We start from the raw sequence: 22,869 nt of genomic DNA, 5'->3' as shown, positions 1-22,869 counted from the left end.
GTTATGCTTTTGGTGCTGTATGTAAAAGGTCATCATCAGACCCAAAGTCAACTAGATTTTCTCCTACATTCTAGGCGTTTCGCAGTTTTGTGTTTTACATTTAGGTCATGTACCCACTTCCAGTTAATTTTTTATGAAAGATATAAGGGCTTGTCTATATTAATTTTCTCGTGTATGGATGTCCAGTTGTTTCGGCACTATTGGTTCAAAAGGCAATTCTTTTTGTATTGAATTGCATTTGCTCCTCGTTGACTATATTTGTGCAGGCGTATTTCTGGACTCTCTCTTCCGTTTCACTGATACTTTTGTCTGTTCTTTCACCAACATCATACTGTCTTGATCACTGTAGTTTTACAATAAGTTGGGTAATGTCAGTCCTCTGACTTTGTTCTTTTCCTTCAATACGGTGTTGGCTAATCTGGGTCTTTTGACTTTCTATACAAACTTCAGTCAGTCTGTCAATATCCACAAAATAACTTTCTGGGATTTTCACTGATATTGCATCGAATCTACAGACCAACTTGGGAAGAACTGGTATCTCAAGAATATTTAGTTTTCCTATCCACAAACATGAACTATCTCTTCATTTCTTTATTTTTTTTCTTCCAAATTTTTATCTAAATTCAAATTGGTTAACATACAGTGTAATATTGGTTTCAGGAGTAGAATGTAGTGATTCCTCACTTACATATAATATATCCTAACAAGTGCCCTCCTTAATGCCCATCACCTGCGTCACCTCCATCAACCGTCAATTTGTTCTCTGTCTTTAAGAGTCTCTTGTAATTTGGGGCACCTGGGTGGTTCAGTTGGTTAAATATCTGAGTCTTGATTTCGTCTCGGGTCATAATCTTACAGTTCCTGGGTTCAAGCCCTACATAGAGCTCTGCACTGACAGTGTGGAGATGCTTTGGATTCTCTCTCTTCCTCTCTCTCTGCCCCTCCCCCACTCACATTCTTTCAAAGTAAAAAAATAAATAAACTTAAAAAAAGAGTCTTTTGTGGTTTGCCTCCCTCTCTGTTTTTATCTTATTTTATTTTCCCTCCCTTCCGCTATGTTCTTCTGTTTTCTTTCTTTCCTTTTTTTTTTTTAAAGATATGCTATCTTTTTAAAAAGTGTTTATTTTTGAGAGAGAGAGCGAGCACAAGCATGGGAAGGGGTAGAGAGAGAGGGAGACAGAGGATCCAAAGCAGGCTCCAGGCTGACAGCACAGAGCCCAATACAGAGGTCAAACTCACAAACCATGACATCATAACCTGAGCCAAAGTCAAATGCTTAACAGACTGAACCACCCATCTGTGTTTTTTTTTTCTTAAATTCCACATATAAGTGAAATCATACGGTACACGTCTTTCTCAACTGACTCATTTTGCTTAGCAGAATACATTCTACTTCCACCCACGTCACAAATGGCAAGATGTCATTCTTTTTGATGACGGAATAATATTCCATTGTATTTATATATGACATCTTCTGTATCCATTCATCAGTGATGGACATTTGGGCTCTTTCCATACTTTGGCTATTGTTGATAGTGCTGCTATAAACATGGGGGGTGCATGTGCCTCTTCAAATCAGTATTTTTGTATCCTTTGGGTAAATATCTAATAGTGCAATTGCTGCATTGTAGGGTAGTTCTACTTTAAAAGTTTTGATGAACCTCCATACTGTTTTCCAGAGTGGCTGCACCAGCTTGCATTCCCACCAACAGCGTGAGAGGAGAAGTTCTCTTTTCTCCTTATCCTTGCCAACACTTGTTGTTCCCTGAATTGTTAATTTTTAGCCATTCTGACAGGTGTGAGCTGGTATCTCATTGTGGTTTTGGTTTGTATTTCCTTGATGATGAGTGATGTTGAGCATTTTTTCATGTGTCTGTTAGTCATTTGTGTGTCTTCTTTGGAGAAGTGTCTTTCGTGTCTTCTGCCCATTTCTTAACTGGATTATTAATTTTCTGGGTGTTGAGTTTGATAAGTTCCTTATCAAATTTGGATACTAGCCCTTTAATGTGTCATTTGCAGGTATCTTCTCCAATTCCATCAGTTACCTTTTAGTTTTGTTGATTGTTTCCTTTGCTGTGCAGAAGCTTTTATCTTGATGAAGTCCCAATAGTTCATTTTGCTTGTTTCTTTTGCCTCCGGAGACATGTCTAGTAAGCAGTTGCTACAGCTGAGGTCAAAGAGGTTGCTGCTTATTTTTCTCCTTTAGGATTTTGATAGTTTCCTGTTTCACATTTAGGTTTTTCATCCATTTTGAATTTATTTTTGTGTGTGGTGTAAGAAAGTAGTCTAGTTTCATTCTTCTACATGTCACTGTCCAGTTTTCCCAACACCATTTGTTAAAGTGACTGTCTTTTATCCATTGGATATTCTTTCCTGCTTTGTTGAAGATTAATTGACCATTTAGTTGGAGGTCTATTTCTGGGTTCTCTATTCTGTTCCATTGATCTGTGTGTCTGTTTTTGTGCCAGTTCCATACTGTCTTAGTGATTACAGCTTTGTAATACAGTTTGAAGTCTGGAACTGTGATTTCTTCAAATTTGGTTTTCTGTTTCAACATTACTTTGGCTATTCGGGGTCTTTCCTGGTTCTATATAAATTTTAGAATTGTTTGTTCTAGCTCTGTGAAGAACATGGGTGTTATTTTGATAGGGATTTGAATGTGTAGATTGCTTCTGGTAGTACAGACATTTTAACAGTGTTTGTTCTTCTAATCCACAAACACGGAATATTTTTCTATTTCTTTGTGTCTTCTTCAATTTCTTTCATAAGTGTTTCAGAGTACAGATCTTTTTTTTTCTTTTTTCTTTTTTTTTTTTTTTTTTTTGAGAGTGAGAGAGAGAAAGCATGAATGCACAGCACAGGGGAGGGGCAGAGGAAGAGGGAAAGAGAGTGTCTCAAGCAGGCTCTGTGCTCAACCTGATGCAGGACTCGATCCCATGACCCTGCGGTCATGACCTGAGTTGAAATCAAGAATCGGATACCCAACCACTGAGCCACCCAGGCACCCCCAGAGTACAGATCTTTCACCTCTTTGGTTAGGTTTATTCCTAGGTATCTTATGGGTTTTGATGCAATTGTAAATGGGATTGATTCCTTGATTTCTCTTTCTGTTGCTTCACTGTTAGTGTGTAGAAATGCAACAGATTTTTGTACATTGATTTTATATCCTGTGATGTTGCTGAATTAATGTATCAGTTCTAGCAATTTTTTGGTGGAGTCTTTTGGGTTTTCTACATAGAGTATCATGTCTTCTCAGAGTGAAATTTTGACTTCTTCCTTGCCTATTTGGAGGCCTTTTGTTTAGTTTTGTTGTCAGATTGCTGAGGCAAAGACTTCCAGTACTATGCTAAATAGCAATGGTGAGAAGTAGAATCCTTATCTTGTTCCTGACTTTAGGGGAAAAGTTCTGTTTTTCCCCATTGAGGATAACATTAGCTGTGGGTCTTTCGTATATTGCCTTTATGATGTTGGGATATGTTCCATCTATCCCTACCTTATTGAGGGTTTTTATCAAGAATGGATGCTGTATTTTGTCAAATGCTTTTTTTCTGCATCTATTGACAGGATCATATGGTTCTTATCCTTTCTTTTATTAATGTGGTATATCATATTGATTGATTTAAAGGTATTGAACCACCCCTGCAGTCCAAGAATAAATCCCACTTGATCATGGTGAATAATTCTTTGAATGTACTGTTGGATTTGATTGCTAGTATCTTGTTGAGAATTTCTCCATCCATATTCATCAGGGATATTGGTCTATAGTTCTCCTTTTTAGTGGGGTCTTTGTCTGGTTTTGGAATCAAGGTAATGCTGGCCTCATAGAATAAATTTGGAAGTTATCCTTCCACTTCTATTTTTTGGGACAGTTTCAGAAAAATAGGTATTAACTCTTCTTTAAATGTTTGGTAGAATTCTCCTGGGAAGCCGTCTGGCTCTAGACTCTTGTTTGTTTGGAGATTTTGATTACTGATTCAATTTCTTTGCTGGTTATGGGCCTGTTCATATTTTCTATTTCTTCCCATTTCAGTTTTGGTAGTTTGTATGTTTCTAGGAATTTATCCATTTCTTCCAGATTGCCCAATTTGTTGGCATATAACTGCTTATAATATTCTCCTGTAATTGCATTTCTACAATGTTGGTTTTGATCTCTCCTCTTTCATTTGTAATTTTGTTCATTTGGGTCCTTTCTCTTTTCTTTTTGATAAATCTGGCTAGGGGTTTATCAGTTTCATTAATTCTTTCAAAGAATCAGCTCCAAGTTTCATTGATCTGTTTACTGTTATTGTTCCCCCCATATTGTTTATTTCTGCTCTAATCTTTATTATTTCCCTTCTTATGCTAGCTTTAGGCTTTATTTGCTGACCTTTTTCCAGCTCCTTTAGGTATAAAGTTAAGTTGTGTATTTGAGACTTTTCTTGCTTTTTGATGAAGGCTTGTATTGCTATATACATCCCTCTTATGACTGCTTTTGCTGTATCCCAAAGGTTTTGGACTGTCGTGTTTGCATTTTCATATCCTTCCATGTATTTTTTTTAATTTCTTCTTTAATTTCCTGGTTAACCCATTCATTCTTGAGTAGGGTGTTCTTTAACCTCCATGTATTTGTGGTCTTTTCAAATTTTTTCTTGTGGTTGACTTCAAGTTTCATAGTATTGTGGTCTGAAAATATACATGGTATGATCTCAGTCTTTTTATATTGGTTGAGGCCTGATTTGTGACCCAGTATGTGATCTATTCCAGAGAATGTTCCATGTGCGCTCAAAAAGAATGTGTTTTCTGCTGCTTTGGGAAAAAATGCACTGAATATATCTGTTAATTCCAGCTGGTACAGTGTGTCTTTCAAAGCCATTGTTTCCTTATTGATTTCCTGCTTAGATGATCTGTCCATCGGTGTAAGTAGGGTGTTAAAGTCTTCTATTATCATTGTATTGTTGTCAATAAGTTATGTTTTTTTATTAATTGTTTTATATATTTGGGTGTCCTAATATTGGGGGCATAAATATTTATAATTGTTATATCTTGTTAGATAGTCCCCTTTATTAGGATATAGTGCCCTTCTTTATCTCTTATTACAGTATTTGGTTTAAAATCTAGTTTCTCTGATATAAGTATGGCTGCTCCAGCTTTCTCTTGATGTCCATTTGCATGATAAGTGGTCCCCCACACCTTAACTCAGGAATGTGGGGCTCAAGGGTGCGGGGTTTGGCGAAAGCAGCTCCAGCCTCCACTGGGGGTGCTGTGTTGTGCACTGAAGTCTGACCCTGCTGGTGGGTGGGGGAAGATGGTATCACCCCACTCTCTTGTCTCCAGAGAGGGGAGCTCGCATGTGCTGCTGTTCAGGAAGCCCTCACAGAAAAGCAAACAATCTCCCTTCTTGTGTCCCAGGCTTCTGTCAGATCCTTGCTCTCCCCCTGTCTGTGCTCAGGCTATTGCCATGCCTGGTACCACAGTTCTCCTGTGTTTTATCTCTGGTGCTTGGCTGGGATTCAAAACTCTAAATCTTAAAGGACCCAGCATGGCTTGGACCCACTTCCCTCCTCCAGAGGAGAGCCTTGCCTCATTGTGTCTGGTGCTATTTTGTCTCAGAAAAGCAGTCGCATGGCTGTGCAGGTGCTTGGAGTTTATGGTGAAGCACAGGGAAAAGCAGTGAGCAGGTTATACGCCCTCTGTACGTGCTTCTGTCCTTTGCTGATGAATGGCTGCTCAGTGGCTCACACTGACTCTTTTGTTCTCGAAGAGGCAATAGACCCTCTTACAAACGTGCTCCAGGAAGGGGAACATTCTTTCCCAGGGTGACCCAGGGGATCCCTTCACGATGCTGTGAAGGCTTCCAGGCCTCCACTCTTCTTCCTGGGATTGCCACTGTCAGCCCTGATTGACTCTGGCAAATGGCACGGACTTCTCAAACCTCAGAATTTGAGTTCCACTGTTTATAAAAACTTGTGATAGTCACTTCCTCTCGATTCCCCAGTCACTGGTTTTGGGGAAGAGTTTTTCTTGTGTGAACCCAGCACATGGCTCTGTCTCCCCCTCTCTTTTTCTCTCTCTCCTTTGTCCACAAAAAGGGCTCCCTCCTCTCCATGGCACCGCAGCTTTTCTTTCCCCTACTTCGTGTCTTTGCACCCCATACTTGCCACGTTCTTTTCTTTTAATTGTGCAGATTTTTCTCTTAATCCTCAGCTCGATTTCCTAGGTGTTCAAAATGATTTGATGTTAATGTAGTTGTGTTTAAGGGGCAAGGTAAGTCTAGGGTTCCCCTACTACTCCACCATCTTCTCTCTTCATTTCTTTAGATCTTTGTATCCTTCATCAGAGTTTAATAGTTTTTCTCATACAGATCTTATATATATTTTGTTAAATTTATGCCGAAGTATTTTATGTTTGGGAGTGCTGATGTAAATGGTGTTGTGTTTTTAATTTCAAATTCCAATTATTCATTACTGACATATAGGAAAGCAATTGACTTCTGTATATGAACCATCAAGTAGATGTTAGCTGTAGGGTTTTTGTCAAAAAAAAATTTTTTTAATTAAGTTGAGGAAATACTCTTTTCATAGTTTGCAGAAAGTTTTGTCATGAATGAGTATTGGGTTTTGCCAAATACTTTTTCAGTATCTATTGATACCATCATGTGATATGGTCTTTCTTTTTTAACCTGTTAATGGGATGATGGATCACATTAATTGTTTTTCAAATGCTAAACCAGACTTGCATATCTAGGATAAATCCCACTTGGTCATTGTATATACTCTTTTTATGCAATGTTGTTTTCGATTTGCTAATATTTTCTTGAGGAGTTTTGCATCTATGTTCATGAGAGATGTTGGTCTATAATTTTCCTTGTTTGTATTGTCTTTGTCTACTTTTGGTATTGGAATAATTTTATTCCCTCTGCTTCTATTTTCTGGAACAGATTGAAGACAGCCTATTATTTTCTTCTTTAAATTCTTCTTCGGTAGAATTCAACAGTGAAACCATCTGGGCCTGGTGTTTTCTGTTTTGGGAGGTTATTAATTATTGATTCAGTTTCTCTAATGGAGGCCTATTGAGTTTATCTATTTCTCCTTGTGTGAGTTTTGGCAGACTGTACCTTTCAAAGACTTGGTGCATTTCATCTAGGTTATCAAATTTATGGGAATACAGCTGTATATAATATTCTTTAAAATTTAAAAAAAATTTTTTTAACTTTTATTTATTTTTGAGAAACAGAGAGAGATAGAGCATGAATGGGGGAGAAGCAGAGAGAGAGGGAAACACAGAATCCGAAGTAGGCTCTAGGCTCTGAGCTGTCAGCACAGAGCCTGATGTGGGGCTCAAACCCATGAACTGTGAGATCATGACCTGAGCCAAAGTCAGATGCTTTAACTGATTGAGCCACCCAGGCACCCCCTTTATAATTGTTTTAGGTTTATTTATTTACTTTGAGAGAGAGAGAGCACAAGTGGGTAGAGGCTGAGAGAGAGGGAGAGAGAGAGTCTCAAGCAGACTGTGTGCTTTTAGTGCACAGCCTGTCTCAGGGCTCGATCACAACCTGAGAACCATGAGATCACAACCTGAGCCAAAATCAAGAGTCATCCACTTAACCGACTAAGCCACACACATGACCCCCCCCCCCTTTTTTTATTTTAAAGTAAGCTCTATGCCCAACATGGGGCTCAAATTCATGATCCTGAAATCAAGAGTTGCATGCTTCATGGACTGAGCCAGCCAAGTACGTCTTTTATTATCCTTCTAATGCCCATGGGATCTGTAGTGATGGCCCCCGTTTCATTTTTATTTTATTTTATTTTATTTTATTTTATTTTTAATTTTTTTTAACGTTTATTTATTTTTGAGACAGAGAGAGACAGAGGATGAACAGGGGAGGAGCAGAGAGAGAGGGAGACACAGAATCTGAAACAGGCTCCAGGCTCTGAGCTGTCAGCACAGAGCCCGACGCAGGGCTCGAACTCACAGACCGTGAGATCATGACCTGAGCCGAAGTCGGACGCTTAACCGACCAAGCCACCCAGGCGCCCCTTCATTTTTAATAATAGTAACTTGTGTCTTCTATCTTTTATTCATTGTTAGTCTCATTAGAGATTTATCCATTTTGTTGATCTTTTCAAAGACATAGCTTTTGATTTCATTGATTTTCTCTGTTAATTTTTTGCTTTCAACCTCATTGGTGTTTGCTCTATTTTTATTATTTCTCTTATTCTATTTAATTTGGATTTAATATGCTCTTCTTGTTCTAGTTTCCCACACAGAAGCTTAGATTATTGAGTTTAGATTTGTCTTCTTTTCTACCATATGCATTAAATGCTATACACTGTCCTCTAAGCACTGCTTTTGCTGCATTCCACAGATTTTGACATTTTACTTTCATTTTCAACTAGTTAAAAAAAATTTTAAGATTGTTCCTGAAGCTTTTTCTTTGACCTATGTGTTACTTAAAGCCATGTTGTTTAATTCCCAAATATTTTGGGTTTTCCAGTTGTCTTCCTGTCATTGACTTCTAGTTTAATTCCGCTGTGGTCTGAGTGCACAATTTGTATGATATCTGTTCTTTTAGATTTGTTAAGGTGTATTTTTACAGCCCAGTATGTGGTCTACCTTGGCAAATGCTCCATGCAAACTTGAGAAGAACGTGTATCCTGATATTGTTTGTGAAGTATTTAAAAAATGTCAGATTTAGTTGATCAGTGTTGCTATTCAGTTCAACTGTATCATTATTGATTTTCTGTCTGTTAGATCTATTAATTACTAACATAAAAAGGATAGGTTTTTTGAAATGTATGATCCTCTAGATTTTAGACATTGTAGTAGGTGTGTAGCATCATCTCATTGTTGTTTTAATTTGCTTTATTTTTATTGTTTTAATTTGCTTTATTTTTATCTAGAAGCAATCTTAAGCTTACAGAAAAGTTCCAAATATAGTCAAATGATTTTTTCTCTCCTTAACTATTTGAGAATAAGTTGCTTATTTAATGTTCCACCATCCTTGATCACGTTAGGGTATATTTACTACAAACAAAGACATTTTTCTACATGACCATGATATAACCATCTACATCATGCCCCAAGATCCTCGTAGTCAATAGTACTAAAGTTTAGACATAAACACATGCCTATATGTGTGTGTATTACATTCATATTTATTTCTTCATATATCTGTATATATTAAAAATCCTAAATCCACACCTGTATACCTCCGATTCCTAATCCAACATGTCAGGGGTTCAATCTAGTTTTCTCTCTTTCCCTGCCGGAAGCTCCCTGTTGTTTTCATTTCACTCCTGCTCTGGCACCCTGGGCCACTGCAGCTTTCTTCCATGCCCGCCCGCCCACATGTTGATGTTGTTGCATACCTTCCTTGGCCCCACCTAATGGCTTTTGTACTGATTATTCAGGAAGGGAAGAGAAGAGCAGGGTGAGATGTAGGGGAACAAATGAATAGATCTGAGAAAGATTAGGAGATAGAATAAATAGGACTTGGTGATTCATCAGATGTGGAGGTGATGGAGGAATAGGAGTCAAAAGTGATACTCAGGTGTGATTCAGGTAGAGAACAGAACAGGAATAGACTTGGTGAATGTGTGGGAGTGAGGTAGAAATGTAGAATTGCAGCTCAAGAGAGAAATATGACTTAGAATAAAGATTTTCTATTCATCAGATTATATATGACATTTAGAGACAATAGAAATGGATGGAATTTCCCCAGAAATATGTGTGTGTGTGTGTGTGTGTGTGTGTGTGTGTGTGTGTGTATCACTCTAATTTAAGAGATGGGCAGAGAAGAATTGGCTATCATGTCAGGGAAGTCCAGGGAAGGCAGTCCTTTGAACCAAATGCTACCAACAGCTCAAGTAAGATAGGGACAGAAACACACTTCCTGGATTTAGCAATATGGTGATTAGTGACTTTCAACATAGTTCAAGTAGATAGGAATGTTGGTTGGTAGTGGGGGCAGCTGATTGAAAAGAGAATGTTAGTTTAGAAAGTGTGGAAAGTAAGCAAATGTTTCAAGAAACATGTCTGTGAAACAGAAGAGAAAAATAAGAGTCCCAGTGCTTGGGGGGAGGCAGGCAGCCAAAATTTATGAGAGAACTATGCCAATTTCAGTACTGATGGGAGATACTGAAGACCTAGGGATGAGGGGAAATAAATATCGTAGGTCTCTGATGAGGCTAGAGGTCAGTCATTCTCCTATTTGAGAGAGACATCACCTAAAAATTTAAAAAATGCATAATTCTTTGATGCCAAATCTAGAGATGCTGATTCCCAGGTCTAGATGGAAGCTCCTGTATCTTGTCAAGCCCCCAAGATGATAATAATGCTGGTGTTTCACAGATAATACTTTGCAAAATAATGGAAGTAAAAGGCATATAGAACACAATGATGGATTCTCTGGGGACAGAAGAAGGGATATTTAATCCTTTTAAAACAGGACCAGGTGTAGGCATATGTGTTGTTTGGGAATAGAAAGTTTAGTGGTTCTTGTCTGGTGTGTTCTATTTTCTCTATGAAATAGGAGGTGAATAGTCACCCTGAGAGTGAGGGGTCAAGAAGTTTGAAGAGAGTGGCAAAGATGGGAAATAGCTACAGTGCACAATGGGAGAGAGTGTGCACTAAGAAAACAAAGAAAGCTTTTGGAGAAGTATGAGAACCCAGCTGACATTTATAAATCATGAACTTATTGTAGCCACTGTCGGCATTGTTTTTCAAATGTCTCTAACTGAGGCCAATATCCCAGTGTTAGCACTGACAAAATGCTCAGTTGGGTTGGTGTAGGGTCTGTGTTTTTGAAGTATGAAAGCTAGAGAGGTAATAGCTTTGGTGTCAAAGATTTTGAAATGATGAACTCCAAAATGAAAAAGAAAAGAAGTGAAGGCAGGAGGAGTCTAATGAGGCAAAGAAAAATAAGTCCTGGAGCAGAGGTCCCAGCGAAGCCCAGAGTGGAAGGACAGAGCTTTGCGGTCACCGTGGGGATATGTAATTGGAAGATTTCAGAGTTCCAGCATGCTTGGTGAAGCTAAACTGTGTAGGATGTGGTCACGGGAGTGGAATAATAAAGTGTAGCGGAGGTGAAGGTCACTAGTGATGAAACAGATCAAGAAATGTCGATGCCAAGCCCTTTGGAGGGCTGTGTTCAATAGCTTTACATCTATCTCCAGCACACGAGAAATAGGAAGTGCCGACTATGCAGGTGTTGGTATTTTTACTCTGAATGTGAATTTAAATCAACACATTACTTCTGTAGAGAAAGAGGCTATTTCATATGACCTCTAATTACAGAATGACTGTGTCACCTCAAGGAACCCAGAGGCCCAGAAGTCAGATCACTTAGGTTACCTTACTCTGCTTAGTAGCTTAGATAAAGGTACTCATACAATATCATTCTTTTCCTCATTGTGAGTAACTTGAAAATTGCTCTATAGGGGCGCCTGGGTGGTGCAGTCCGTTAAGCGTCTGACTTCAGCCAGGTCACGATCTCGCGGTCCGTGAGTTCGAGCCCCGCATCGGGCTCTGTGCTGACAGCTCAGAGCCTGGAGCCTGTTTCCGATTCTGTGTCTCCCTCTCTCTCTGCCCCTCCCCCGTTCATGCTCTGTCTCTCTCTGTCCCAAAAATAAATAAAAAACGTTGAAAAAAAAAAATTAAAAAAAAAAAAAAAAGAAAATTGCTCTATAATAGTGTTTTTGTAAGTATGGTCCTCAGACCCCTTGCATAAAAATTACTTGGAGGTGATAGTTAAAAATGTATACTCCTGGTATCACCACTAGACCTTTTTTTAAAAAAAATTCTTTTAATGGTTATTTATTTTCGAGATAGAGAGAGAGAGAGACAGAGCGTGAGTGGGGGAGGGGCAGAGAGAGAGGGAGACACAGAATCGGAAGCAGGCTCCAGGCTCCGAGCTGTCGGCGCAGAGCCCGACATGGGACTTGAACTCATGGGCTGTGAGATCATGACCTGAGCCGAAGTCAGACACTTAACCAACCCAGCCACCCAGGTGCCCCTTAATAAAGTTGAACAGAGAGGGGGACTGAGATGGGTGCAGCTAGAATTTGTATTTTCACTAGATCTTCCAAACATGTTTATGCACACACTGCACACAGACACGCACACACCTGTGTATGCATGCTTTCCATGTGCGAGGGGCATGTAAGTCCATGTTGCTTATGCATGGGACCCATGCACAGACCTGCATTCTGTGAAATGTGCCCTCTCTGTGCTTCATGACACACGTTCCCATACTAGCAACTCTAGCTCCCTTTCTCACATCCATGCTAATACAGCTAATACAGGGAGCAATAAAGTGACTTCCAGCATATTACTCTGAGGGGTATGGAATATTCTCCAGGGGATTTTAAGCAAATATTTTTACAGATTTTACCTTTGGTTGAATTACAGAGCTGGATTCCATGATGCCTACCCCCAGAGAGGACATAATCTTTAAACTCTAAAAAATAAACATTACCTTAACTGATTTTGTTCTTTAAACAAAGGCGTATATTAGTCAAGGGTGAATGGTAGAGAAGAATTTCAGGTTTCCAAATGTCAAGAAAGAGACAGCATTGCAGCCTACTTTAAGAACAAACCACCTGTTCTAATTAACATTTTTATCTTTGACATTTCCTGACTGCTTTTATATGTCCCTGAGGCTATTACTGTAATTTAAATTTAAAAATAAAAATCCAATATTCACTCTTACCCTCATTTTTATAGTTCAGTTAATCCCACCTAGTTCATCTGCTTTGTTGATTTACATCGCTTATGCCACTTATGGAAGGCAATCAGGGATGCTCACAACATTTTGCCTGTTTAGTTTAATGTTATAATCATCTGAGATGAAAGTATCGGTTATTCTCTTCCAATAGCAAACTCAATAAATTCTCTTCCTTGGGCTTAATGTAGTGTTCTCTTATTTCAGTTTCTTTTCCTCTCTTTCTCTTTATTCCCAAAAAGCATTGCATTTGTTCCCATCCTTCATTTTCTATTCAGCATCTGGATGTGGCCATTGACACCTATCAGGTTGTCAAGAACTTACTTGAAAGTTCTCTGGCTCCCCCAGCCCCTACTGTTTTTAAAAGGATTCATAGAAAAACTTGAAGAGGCAAAGTTATAGCCAGTTTACATTTTGCAGCTGGTTTGAGCTTCAAGGAGCATGTAGTGGTGTGATATTAAAAGAAAAAAAGGTGGAATAAATAAAATGGTCATTTATTGAACAATGCTTTATGCTGAAATATATGTGAAATGTGCCATAGTTTATTGCATTTAATCTTCAAAATTTTTGCAGTTAGGATTATGCTTACTATTTTTTGCAGATCAAGAAATAGGTTAAGGTATCCTTTTTCATCAAATATCCCCCAAACCACCTATATTTTCAATATCTGTATCTTCCCAGCTTCCTTCTCTTATTATATAAACATGTTAAAAATCTCAGAACCTAGGGGCACCTGGGTGGCTCTGTTGGTTAAGTGTCTGACTTTGGCTTAGGTCATGATCTCATGGTTCATGGGTTTGAGCCCCACGTCGGGCTCTGTGCTGACAACCCAGAGCCTGGAGCCTGCTTCAGATTCTGTGTCTCCCTCTCTCTCTGTCCCTCCCCTGCTCATGCTCTGTCATTCTCTCTCTCTCTCTCTCTATCAAAAATAAACATTAAAATTTCTTTTTAAAAATATCTCAGTACCTTCAGAACCTAAAGAAACAAATCTTCTTTGATTACAATTCTGTATCACTGGGTTTCTTCATAGCCAACATCTCTGAAGGAGCAGCCTTTGTCTGCTAGAAAGTCTTCGTTTTTGCTTCTTCACTACTCCTAGTTCATTCTTAATGGACAGCAATCTGGCTTCAATTGTACCCTTCCAATAGCTAAACACCTGCATTAGCACAAAACCGTAGGCCACTGTGGGCTTCATCTTGCTGCCCGTGCCCTCATTAAAGAACTTGACTCACTATCATGGTTGTTATCAAGATTAAAAGAGTTAATTCAAGAAGTTGAAGAGTGTTCATGGTATAGAAAATATGTATGTATTTTATTTCTGCATGGTATCCTGTTTTGACATCTTAATAATAAAACCTTCCTGGCTGGGGAGAGACTGCTTCTCCCTGGGCTAACCAATTCTTACAGGTCACCGAGGGCCCAGTAAAGAGCATGGCCTTGATATATAAACCAACCCAGAGCCACACCTCCTGCATCTGGTCCCTGCACACAGGAGGCAATATTCCTCTCCCTTAATTATCCCAGAGCCAGGTACTAGATAAGTAGAGACCACCCCTATTGCCCCAAGCCCATTACAATGATTTAAATTGGCCAGTCCTAAACTATTTACCATTCTTCACCTTTCCTGCAGAAACCCCAATGGAGGCCATGGCCTAAGTGCTCCCCACTTCTTGTCTGCTGCCTCCTGACTACTCTGGAGTTTCTCCATAATGGTGCTGGGTGGTGTGCTCTGTCTCCTGTCTCTAGGACCTGTGAGTATTACAAACTCTGTTTTCCTGAGCCTCTCCTCTGTCTCTTCCTGTGGCTCTGCTTGACTGACCATCTCAAAAACAAATACAAACAGAAACCCTCATTCAATGTTACATGTTATTGATATGTAATGGCGGTTGTTATTCCTAGGCTTTTATGAACACAGTGATCAGGGTCTCTATTCACCTTACAAATTATACATTTTTAGCTTCTTTTACTAGTTTTTATTTTCACTGCTGCCCTTAGACTTGAGGCAATTGCCCTAGACTTGCCCTTAGACTATTTTCATTGCTTGCCCTTAGGCAAGAGGGATCTTTTCCCTGGGCTTCATCTGCACATTTTAAAATATCAGTTATATTAAGATATAATATATGTACAATAACATTCATTAATGATCAGAGTACAATTTGATAAGGTTTGATAATATATATAGAGACGTGTGACCACCACCATGATCATGATATAGAACATTTCCATCATGCCCAAAATGTCCTTGTGCCTCTTTGGAATCAATCTTTTCCCCCTTCTCTTGGTCCTTGGCAACAATTAAACTTTCTGTCATAGTTTTATCTTTTTAAATTGTATATAAATGGAAACTATACAGTATTTAAGCAAAAGATTGTATCTGGCTTCTTTCACTTAGCATAGTGGTTTTGAGATTCATCTATATTGTTTCCCATCAGTTGTTATATTCTATAGCTGAGTAGCATAAGGTTATTTTTATTCAAATGCCAGGCAGTGAACATTTATGTTGTTTCCAGTTTTGAGCTATTATGAACAAATGCTGTAAACTCTTGTCCTTGTGTGGACATGTTTTTTATTCTTCTGGAGTAAATATCTGAAAGTAGGTAAGTAAATATCTTCAAAAAGATACTTGAATCATATGGTGAGTGGATGTTTGTAAGAAAATGATAAACAGTTTCCCAAAGTGGTTGATATCATCTTGCGTTTGTGAGCAATCTATGAGAGCTCCCATCTCCCCACATTTCTTGCCAGTACTCAGCCTTTTTGATCTAGTGAATGTGTTGTGGCAACTCTTTGTGGTTTTACTTAGCATTTCCCTGATGATTAATGAAGTTGAGCACCCTCTTATGTGCACGTGTCATTCTTCTTTGACAGTGTTTCTGTTCAGATCTTTTGCCCATTTAAAAAAGTGGTTGTTTTCTTTATTTTATTGATTTGTAAGAGTTTGTAAATATTCTAGATATAAGATTTTTCTCTTACATTTTCTTCTAGAAGTTTTGTAGTCTTAGATCTAACATTTAGGTGTATGGTTTATTTCAATGGGAGTTGAGGATTGTGAGATATATAGATATAGGTATAGATATAGATATAGATATAGGTAGATAGAAAGATATAGATAGACATAGATATAGATATAGAAATATATAGATAGACATAGATATAGATATAGATATAGAAATATATAGATAGACATAGACATAGATATAGATATAGATATAGATGCACATATATCCAATTGTTCTAGCTCCATCTGGTGAAAATTCTATCCTTTCCAAATTGCACTACCTTGGCCCTTTGTCAAAAATCAATTGACCAAGAATTTGTGGGTTTATTTCTGGCATCTATTCTGTTTCACTGAACTGTCTTTTTCTAGTTTTTAAAAAATGGAATCTTAGATTATTTGACACACATTCTTTTCTAATATAAACATTTAATGCTAAAATTCTTTCTAAATGCTGTTTGAGCTGTACCTCATACATTTTTGTATATTTGCATTTTTATTCAGTTTAAAATATTTTCTAATTTCTCTCATGATTTTTTTCTTGGCCCGTGTGTTGTTTAGAGATTATTTAATTTCTGTTATTTGAGAATTTTTTCCAGATATCTTTTTGCTAGTCATTTTTAGTTTAATTCTGTTATAATCAGAGAACATACTTTGTGTAATTTTAGTCCCTTTAAATTTTTCATCTACTTGTTTATCGGTATTGATAGAAGAGCATTGCGAACTGCTACTGTGATACTGATTTTGTTTATTTCCCTTTTCAATTCTATTATTGTGAATTTGTTTGTTTTTCTTTCTCAGTCCTGCCAACTTTGTTTTATGTATTTTGAAGCTCTGTTAGTATGTGCATTAAGTTTAGGATTATTATGTCCTCTGGGTAAATTAGTGCCTTTAGTATTATGAAATATTTCTCTTTATTCCTGAAAATATTTTTTTGTTTTGAAATCTTTGTCTGTTATTAAAATAACCACTCTAGGGGCGCCTGGGTGGCTCAGTCGGTTGAGCAGCCGGCTTCGGCTCAGGTCATGATCTCGCAGTCTGTGACTTCGAGCCCCGCGTAGGGCTCTGTGCTGACAGCTCAGAGCCTGGAGCCTGCTTCGGATTCTGTGTCCCCCTCTCTCTCTGCCCCTCCCCCACTCATGCTCTGTCTCTGTCTCAGAAATAAACATTAAAAAATTAAAAAAAATAAAAAAATAAATAAAATAAAATAACCACTCTAGCTTTTTGTAGATTAATGTATTCATTGTATATCTATAAATAGTCAATTCTATTTCAAGGAACTAAATATGAGAAAAATATATTTTATATTTTCCCACATATTTATTATTTCTGGTATTATTCATTTCTTTGTGTAGTTCTTTTTTTAATGTTTATTTTATTTATTTTGAGAGAGAGAGAGAGAGAGAGCACAGGCAAGGGAGGGACAGAGAGGGAGAGAGAGAGAATCCCAAGCAGGCTCTGCACCATCAGCATAGAGCCCGACGTGAGGCTTGAACTCACAAACCACCAGATCATGAGCTGAGCCAAAATCAAGAGTTGAATGCTTAACTGATTGAGCCACCCAGGTGCTACACTCCTTAGTGTAGTTCTAAGTTATCATCTGGTATCATTTTCCTATGCCTAAAGAACTTCTTTAACATTATTTGTAATTCAAGCCTCCGCCAGAAGCAGGAAAATAAATCAAATCCCTATTACTTTTTTGTGGTCAGAGGGAAAATCAGGGATTTCAGTCCTACTCTTCAGAGTCTTGTTCTGGCCCTTCTATGGTATACCCTTCGCCATAGTGTGAAGGTTCACTCGGGCCAAGGGGATGTACTCACTTGGAATCTATGTTCCACCTCTACCACCTCTACCTAGTCTGGATACTCGGGACCCAGGAGTTTTCTATTTAACTATCACAGGCTGACTTCCCATCCAGACTTCTATTCCTGGATCATCCTTTTGATGGACACAGGGGTGAGTTTGCTACGGTGATATGGACAAAGCTCAAATGTGCATGCTAGGGGACCCAACTGTGTGCTCAAGCAGTTTCTTGTAGTATAGGATAGATCCAAGGGTGAGAAAAGAAAGAAGGTGGGGCACAGGCTCCAGCTCCTTTCCAAAGCACCATATTCTAGCATGGAATTCTGAGTCCCAAAATTCTAAATTCAATTTAGCATTCCAGAATGTTATGATAATATATTTTTCAAGGTAGAAGGATAAAGTGTGTTTCATTTACCATTGTGTTGGCTTAATTCATAACTTTTAAGTATTAGACGTGGAATGTGGGCCTTTGTTTGTATTCTTGTCCTAGGCCTGACGAATGTTAGGTGTGGGCTGGATTTTTCTCCTTACTACCCTGTAAATGAACGTGCTGCTTGTATTTTCCCTTTATCCTCTTCCTTTTCCACTCTATAGACTTGATGATAATCTCTATTCCCAAAATTTCCACTAACAGAGTTGTAGGACAGTACAGAAACGCATTAAGACTAGGTCCTACAGGCACCTGGGTGGCTCAGTTCATTAAGCGTCCAACTTCAGCTCAGGTCATGATCTCACAGTTCATGAGTTTGAGCCCCACATCAGGCTCTGAGCTGACAGCGCAGAGCCTGCTTCAGATTCTCTATCTCCCTCTCTCTCTGCACCTCTTCCACTCTCTCTCTTCCTCCCCGCCCCCTGCACTTTAAAAAATAAATCAATAGACCTTAAAAAAAAAAAAAAAGACTAGGTCCTAGAGAATCAGTGCAAACAAATAGACAGACAAGGCTGAAAATGGCTCTCTAGGTCAGAGAGGAGAAGAGACAATATGCCATTAGTCAATAGTGTATTAAACTTACTAACTGAGAAGTTCATGAATAAATCAGAAAGGGCTGAATATTATAATGGATGATTCTGTGCTCTAGAACCAGGCTGCTTGAGTCAAATTCTGCTCCTGCCACTTATTAGCTGTGAGGCCTGATCCATTTGTGCCTCAGTTTCTTCATCTATGCAATGTGTATAATAATACAACCATCTGACAGGATTATTTTAAGAACCAGTGATCAAGTATAAAAGAATTGGAAGAATCCTGGAAAATAGTACATTCTCAATGCATTTCTTTTCTTTTTCTTTTCTTTTCTTTTTTCTTTTCTTTTCTTTTCTTTTCTTTCCTTTTTCTTTTCTCTTTATTTCTTTCTTCCTTTCTTTCTTTCTTCCTTTCTTTTTTTGGGAGAGAGAGAGCACATGTGAGCGAGTGGGGAAAGGGCAGAAGGAGAGAGAGAAACAGAATCTTAAGTAGGTTCTGTGCCACGCTCCATCTCACAACCGTAAGATCATGACCTGAGACGAAATCAAGAGTCAGATGCTTACCCTACTGAGCCACCCATGTGCCTCTATTCTCAATGCATTTAGCTAATATATTAATTAAATACATTTTCAGGGTTCGGGCTGAGTTTTCTGTATGTCTCTGCTGTATATTTTAGAATTGGATAATCCTTGCTTGCCAATATTGGACTAATCTGTGGTTTTAGCTACATATGCTTCAAAGCTGGCTACATGCTCACCAATCCTGTTACCTCTTCCTGGGCACATGGTAAGATGTTATTTTCCAGAATTCTTGGATGCTGTGTTGGGGCTACGTGACAGAGTTCTGGAAAAATAAATGTGTACAGAATTTATGTATATAATTTTTAGGCATGGTCATAAATCCTCTTTTTACATTACTCTTACCTCCCCAATCTACTGCCCAGATTATTCCAGGATTACCTTGAACTTGTAAAATGGCAAAGCCATGAGATAGAAGCACTTGATTACTAAATCAGTTTGCAGGATAACCACTCAAGAGAACCACCCAACCAAGAGTACTCACAGTGGACTTAAAAATATTTTTATTACATTAAGCCAGTAAGATTTTGGGGCATTTGCTATAGCAGTTAACCTATTCAAATACAAATGTTTATATGTTGAAGTGGTGTTCTTTCATAAGAAAAATTTGAACTATATGTTATTGGCTTAGCAATTGGCCATGGTCAGTAAGGAAACTGAAATTGGCAGCTGGAAAAATGGTAATCTTATTATGCAGTGGTAAGACATTTTGTAAAACTTTTCCCTATGAATGCTTGGAAGGTAGAACATGTGCCTATTGGAATTGAACTCCAGGAGAAGGAATGAGAAACATAACTCTAGTGGTGTGGGGTTTTTATTGGCTGTGTTTGGCCAAGAAAAAGCTTGAAAAAGAAATGTCTAAGTTTGTAAGCATAAATGAAAGGGAATAGAGAGAGTCTGGAAATGCAGTTCTGCAAAGTTGAAAAGTCAGCTGTTTGTAGAATCTGAACTGTGGGAAATGGAATTTAAAAGAAAAAAACAAATTTTGAACACTTGCAGCTCAGTCAATATTTTCAGGTGAATCAAGTGATTCACAAAAAAGATCAATTTAAGGATGGATATTCTCCATTCAAAAGTTATAGTCTCAAGATAGCCTATTATTAAATTGAGAGAGATCAGAATGGTGGCAAAAAGCAGAGAGATAAAACGTATTTGAGAATTATGTCTAGGGGAAATCTTTGAAGGTGGTTTCTGGCACATACAACTGCTGGGAAGCAAATTGATCAGAAGACTATTAAGCTTTTGAGAAATTTATATTTCCAAGTAAACCACAAACTAAACAAACAAAAACATCAGTTTTGGCCATTTCAGACTTCAAACAACCATTGGAGCTCCACATTTCCATAAACTTTAGGCTGACTTCCGGTGCTCCCAAATGGCATGCCCCCTCTCTCCCCCTTCACATGTGGCCGAAGAGAATAGTGGACAAGGTGAAGCTCACAAAGGATGGGGTCAGAGCCACAGAGGATGGACAGGGAAGGGACATTCCACTTAGAAAACATGAGAAAAAGCTTACCAAACATCTTTTCCTATCACCATTTCAGGTCCTTCACATTTTCTACCCAAAGGACTTGACTTCTAGGCTTTTCCATTTGTTCCTTTTGTAAATGGGGGTGTTTATTACTGTTACAGTGCCTCAGTTCCAACATTGCATATTGGCTGTGTGTGTGTGTGTATGTGTGTGTGGTGGTGGTGGACAGAAAGCTTATCTTTTAATTCATAGGTTACCAGAGCATGGGGAGCCATAACTAGTTCTGCTGGAAGGACTGTGCATCATCTGGAGATCCTGAACTCTAAACTAGACGTAATGATGGAGTGTGACTTTGGGTTGTTCCTATTAGCGAGGGGGTGAGTGTACTTTGCAGATAAAAGGAAGAGTATGATAAGAATTTAATGGCCAGAAGGAAGTCTATAGTAGAGACTGACTAAATGCTCAGCAATCATATTTCCTTTTCTTGAGTACACAAGAAAAAATGTGTTTCTCCATTTCCCTTGAACTTAGTTTAAAATCACGTGACCAATATTTGGGCAATAGTATGTTGTGGAAGTGATGCATGTTATTTCCAGGACTGGCCACAAAACTCTATGTGCAAACCTTTCTCTTTTCCCTTTATCTGCTGACTAAAGATGTCAAGGGTACCTTAAAGCCACAAGATGGAAGCAGCCTGGGTTTCTGAGATGCTGCTTGGAGAAAAGCTGCCCAGGAGAACCACCTGACCAGGAATGTCCACCTTGGAATTTATTTAAGCAAGAAAATACTTGATAACATTCAGTGACTTGGGGTATGTTTGTTCCAGTGGTTAGCATATCCTGAGCAATATACCTCATCATATATTGTGGAGACAATTAATGGAAAGTATGATAGGGAGTAATCACATAAAATGGCATCTTTGTTGTTAGAGATGGAATGAAGGCAGTTTCTCATTCTGATCTCCAGAATAACCTTGAACCCTGAATGAGTTTAAAATATTGAGTCAGACGTTTAGAAGGAGGATAAATTTTCATGGTCTTCTAGGGGCTTATCTTAGCGGTGGATATTTGAAGGGTGAACGTGAAAAGAAATCGGTGAGTTTACCACTCCTCATTTTTGTTTATTTGAGAAAATAAATATTATCTAGAGGAAGAAGGGAAGAGTATGATGCATGTGTCAGAATTGTTAGGTTCAAGGACATTCCATCTTTTTCCCCAAAGTTCAAAAGAGTTATTTGTGTGTGGGCAAGTCTAGAATTGAGAAAGCAGAGGCAACTGTTGAAGAGCCTCATGGGACAAGTATTTGTTGTAGTACATGTTCTAGAAGTAACTTTCTTTTCATTACTGTTCAGTATTGCCCAAGGGCCCAGATAATAGCTTGGGGAATTTGGAAACCATAGAAAATCTTTACATCATACATGTGATTGTTAACTATTTTAGGGCAAAACATGTCTTCAGCCATGAACAGGTATTGAAGATTACATTGAAGGAGGTATGCTTAAAGAATCAGTGCCTTGTGAATACACGAATCATGTAATCTGTTCTAAGAAATAAGACGAATTTTAGATGAGATTATTTTGGAAAGTCCAATAAAATAGAAAGCAAGAATTAATTTCCCATTGTCACCGTTTTTATCTTGATTTTATTGTAATTAGACTTTTACTCCCACCTTTCCAATGACTCCCATAGTGTCAGCAATGACTTCATGTTGTTGATCCAAAGGTTACTTTTCAGTCATCTGATTTGGTTTTTCAGTAGTATTTGACATACTATTTATTATCCTTTCCTTGAAATAGCTTCTCTATTTGGATTCCAGGACATCTCGCTCACCTGGGTTTTCTTTAATCTCTCTTGTTTTAAGTTCTTATTTTCCTTCGCTGGTTTCTTGTCATCTCCCTGACACCTACATAAATGTTAGTATTCCCCAGACTTACTCTTTAGATCTTTTTTCTTTTCTATCAACACTCATACATTTGGTGACCTCACCTACTTTCTTGGTTTTAAATGCCATCCATATGCTCATGATTTCCAAATCTATATCTCCAGGCTGTACCTCTTCTCTGAACTCCAGACTCATACTCCAAAATCCTTCTTGGATAGCCACTCAATTTTTTTTAGCTACCATCTCAAAATTTACTCCTGATAGTCCCCTGCCAACCCTTCTTTTCATGTGCTCTTTCCAAACCCATAACCTGTAACACAGTCCTTCTTGTAGCTCAGGCCAAATCGTTAATTCAACTCTCATACCTCATTTCATGTGAAAGAGAAAGTCCTTTGTTTTCACGCTACTTTTCACTATCTTGGATTTCTGCTTATTATGAACTACCTTATAGCCAAACAACCTTCTTCAAAGAAC

General features: G+C 38.3%; 1 long non-coding RNA gene across 1 annotated transcript in view; it reads left to right on the top strand.

The window, feature by feature from the left end:
* Nucleotides 1-22,869, top strand: part of LOC109277286 (uncharacterized) — a 106,282-nt gene that overhangs the window by 1,968 nt on the left and 81,445 nt on the right. The window contains exon 2 of the long non-coding RNA XR_002085084.2: nt 14,337-14,457. This is a non-coding gene — a long non-coding RNA (uncharacterized LOC109277286). The remainder of the gene's footprint in view (nt 1-14,336; nt 14,458-22,869) is intronic.

Source organism: Panthera pardus, unplaced genomic scaffold (assembly GCF_024362965.1).
Source record: "Panthera pardus isolate Hobbes unplaced genomic scaffold, ASM2436296v1 HiC_scaffold_13, whole genome shotgun sequence".
In the NCBI taxonomy this organism is placed as follows: Eukaryota; Metazoa; Chordata; class Mammalia; order Carnivora; family Felidae; genus Panthera; species Panthera pardus.
The sequence above is the reverse complement of the archived record's forward strand: the minus strand, read 5'-3'. Positions and strand labels throughout refer to the sequence as shown.